Here is a 4,071-nt window from a genome sequence, read left to right on the forward strand (position 1 = left end):
AGCTTGGTGGGTTGGTGCAGCTCAGATACCAACTGAAAATCATCAAACCCTCAAATGGTTGTTCTCCCACACAGGTATCCCTAATATCATTCAATCCCAAAGTACTGGTGGAGATATGTTGATAGTTGATGGAGTTGGAAATTTCAAAGTGGAATGGCATTTGGGTGCTGACTTAAAGACTCTCAAATTTATGGTTGGAATATGCAACGAGGATAATGCAAAGTATCCTTGCATTTATTTTATGGAAGGTATGGGATCAAAAGAGTGGAGCAGTTTGCGACCAGCAAAAGGAGAGTCCCAATGAGAGACTCTATAGATCTGAGTTTAAGAATGTTCACATATGCACTTTGCATGCATAGATAAGAATAATTGACAAACTTCTGAGTTTGCATCTTGATTATGCATATTCTATTAAACCAACATCGTTGGCAGATCAATGTATTTATAAATATGAAGCATTGTTATCAAAAATGGGCTTTCATGGGGGTCAGGTTCATTTAAGGAAAGATCCAATAGTTTCAGGAAAAACACGAGATGTCTTGGCAGATGTCTCCATGGGAGGTGCAAAAGCCAGAAGATTTTTAGGAAATCATAGTCAAAAACAAGTGAATGTTACATGGGATTGTTGGAAAGAATTGTGTGAGATCACAACAAATGTTGCCAGTACACCGCAGCTAGCAAATATTAGAATGGAGGTTTGGAAGCATCTTGATATCTTTTTAAATGTTCTTAGACAACAGAAGACATCAGCTACATATGCGCAAGAGTACAAAAGTTCTATTACAAATCTCATTCAAATAATCAAAGAAGCATGGGGAGAAAAAGATATCACATACTATTTGGTAAGACGCCTTTGTATTCATGATACACTCAGTGGAATTGACATATGCTATTTATTTTTTTTTGTTATGCAGCACATCCTCCATGTACATGGGCCATATTTTGTTGAGGAGCATGGACCCCTAGCAACATACAATAACCAAGGGATGGAAAAGTCACATTACCAGACATGCACATCATTCTTTCGGAGCACAAGACATGGTGTGGAGGGGCTACAAGAAGCAATGCTCTTGCAGAGTTATTCAATTGGTTTTTCAAAAGACAACTACAAAGAATGCAGAAAAATGACATTTCGGACACATAACACTGTCAAAAAAGAGAACTATTGTATTCATAAATTTGTACAAAAAGTTATCTACTGTAATCCGGAGTATGTACAAAAAGTCTATTCCAACGTTTTCCCATCATCATCCTTTGTCAGTGCTCCCCTGGAGCGTTTTCCTTCTATTGTAGCCACCTAGTGTGTTTACATCGGTTTTATTTGCAACTAGAGCATATGCAGAGTATGTCAAAAAATATCATGCTCTAAAGGCGGAAAACCCAAGGCAATAACCAAAAATTCTAGTAGCAGTTGTCTTCTCAAGAAACATGATTTTGTTAGCATTAGCTTGTATAGTTGAGAAGCCATACAGTTTGCAGAGAGCTTTAATACAAAGTATAAGCCAATCTGCATCCTCAAAGAACTGGCTATGCAACACATGGAAAATATTCTCATCCATTTTGGAAAAATAGTGTCCAAGTGCAGTATCTTTCTTTCTAGAGCCTGCTTCCCTTGAGCCTTTACCTCTCCCTAAGAAGTTATCTTCATCTACTAGCTCCAACTATAAATAAGAGGAATACTATGAAATTATTGTAAGTTAAAACAATAAAATGTATGGATTCAAATTCATATTCATTTATCTTTTGATTTTCATCTTGTTCAAGTATATCTGATGTCTAGAGTTTGGACACACCACCAACTGCTTTCACTATGCATTTTGATGGAGTCTTTAGCCCTTCCAGGCAATGTGGGGCTGGGGGGATAGTTTTATTTGAAAGAAGTATGGGCCAAGGGTAGGGAATTTCCAGAGGCTATATCAAATAATGTGGCTGAGTACAATGCATTAATTTGGGGATTAGAAGATTGCATAAAAGATGGAATTAAAGAGGTAGAGGTTAAAGGGGATTCACAATTGGTCATCCGACAAATGAAAGGAGAATATAAGGCAAGGAGTCCTAATCTCCAAGAATTGTATAAAAGGGCAATGGAGTTTAAAGAAGCTTTTGAGTTTTGTAAATTTGTGCATGTTAACAGGAAGGATAATCAAAAGGCTGATGAATTGGCTACTAAAACCTTGGCTTCTTTCAAAGTATCTACTCTTGCATTAATGGATACAGGTTGGCCTGAGCTCCAAGATGTTCAACACTATCTAGATACAAGATACTTCCCTCCTGGATTGAATCCTCAACAGAAGCAAAGGCTTACCAAGAAAGCTCACCCTTACACAATTCTAGGGGATGTTCTTTACAAGCAAGGTAAGGATAAGATTCTTAGGAGGGTAGTGAGCCTGGAAGAATCTAAAAGGATTATGGGATTATGTCATGTTTTAGGCGAATTTCGGCAGTTTTATAGTCTTGTAGTAAAATGCTCATAACTTTTCGCTCGGTTGCCCATTTTTTAAAGTTTTTATATAGGCGTGAAGCTCTCTTCAGTCTCTACGTACCTATGTAGTCCTCTTTTGCACAATTTATATGGATTCAAAACTACAGTTCTCTGTGTATCTCTATTTTTATAGACTTTTGACCATTATTTCTTCTTAATAATGATTAATTCCTTCTAATCTCTTATCAAAAGGTAAATCCCATGTGTCTATCCTCTTGTAAGTGATTGCTATATTCTTTTACTTTAATATGTTCCGTGCAAATCGCCCAATTCGAATGGATGAACCTTACCAACATTCCCCATATGTTTTCGTTCACATAGTCCTGAGTCGAAAGATTTTCTTCTAACAAAGAATTGCCCTCTTGTTTGGAGCTGCCAAACTAATAGAATTTCTTGCTTCTCCTGAGCCTTTCATCTTTCCTTCCATGAATTATGATCTCACCTTTGATGTGTTTATCTTTATCTTAACCTAGGGCGAGAAAGGGAGGTGAGGAGGCTGTGAGGTTTCATACAAGTGTGTTTTGATTCTAAGAAGTGATCAAAGTCAAAACCCCAACTTTGTGTCACAGTACCACTGAAGCTCTCCACAAGCTGCCACTCAAAACTTGTTGAAGGGAAAGATATCTGAAGTTAAAACTTGTATTAAAAGAGAAAACATATTTGCAAAATTGAACTACAACTTACAATGTGCTTGCATAGGAATATGTTGAGTTGGAGGTAAGTACATATCCCTTGCCATGTAAACATGTTGGACCTGAGAAAACCGGCCTTCAAATGTAACCTTGAAAGCAGCAATGCGTCCCTTCCAAGGTATTTTATATCCTCTCTTTTCGTTTCTTTTCACCTTGTGAGATCCCTTGCATGAGGGCAACATAGTAACCCAGTCATTTACAATGAAACTCTTGGGTTCCCAAGTTCCATCATCCCTTTTGTTGTGTACGACACAAGAGCTTATTGAATGAGAAGGACGTCTTGTGGATTCCATATAGAATAGAAGCAAGAGAATGAGACAATGGAACTCAGTGAGGTCAAAAAAGAGATGAGAGAGAGCTAGAAGATGCAATGAAGCTCAGTGAGTTCGAAAAAGAGATGAGAGAGAGCTAGAAGATGAGAGCTGAAAATGGTATGGACGCCAAAAGGAATATTGGAGGTAGTTTGTCCAAACTTCAAAAATTTCGGCATTAACTACTTGCCATCTTTTTTCAAATCTTTTGACAGATTTTGTCAGTATAACGAATCCTAGGGACCACCACAATCAGTCTGAATTTGGAGATTTTGGCTAAATTAGAGGAAAAAAGCTCAAAATGGACTCTACTACCTCCAAAGTAGAGGAGACAAGAATACCATATTGTTGTGCACATGGCACACTCTCTTTGGCTCTTTTCTTAATCACACGAGATTAGTAAAGGGTCCTTTTTTAGGCATTTTTGACCCTAGTGATATACTCAGTCCACTGATGGCTTGTCGATTACCTGTTCTTTATTTACTTGTTTGTATTGCTGTCTTTTAATGTTCTATAATTATTGTTGTATGTTAACATGTGTAATTGTATACGTTGGCTTTTCTGTGGCTTGCCGATTACCTGTTCT

The 4,071-nt window shown here is 37.5% G+C and overlaps 1 pseudogene; it reads left to right on the forward strand.

Annotated features, from left to right (window-relative positions):
• The first annotated feature begins 554 nt into the window (after nt 1–554).
• On the forward strand, nt 555–1,144 carry LOC147627853 (uncharacterized; annotated as a pseudogene).
• Nucleotides 1,145–4,071: the final 2,927 nt, after the last annotated feature.

Source organism: Cibotium barometz, chromosome 20, assembly GCF_041138505.1.
Source record: "Cibotium barometz isolate CiBa-2024 chromosome 20, ASM4113850v1, whole genome shotgun sequence".
In the NCBI taxonomy this organism is placed as follows: Eukaryota; Viridiplantae; Streptophyta; class Polypodiopsida; order Cyatheales; family Cibotiaceae; genus Cibotium; species Cibotium barometz.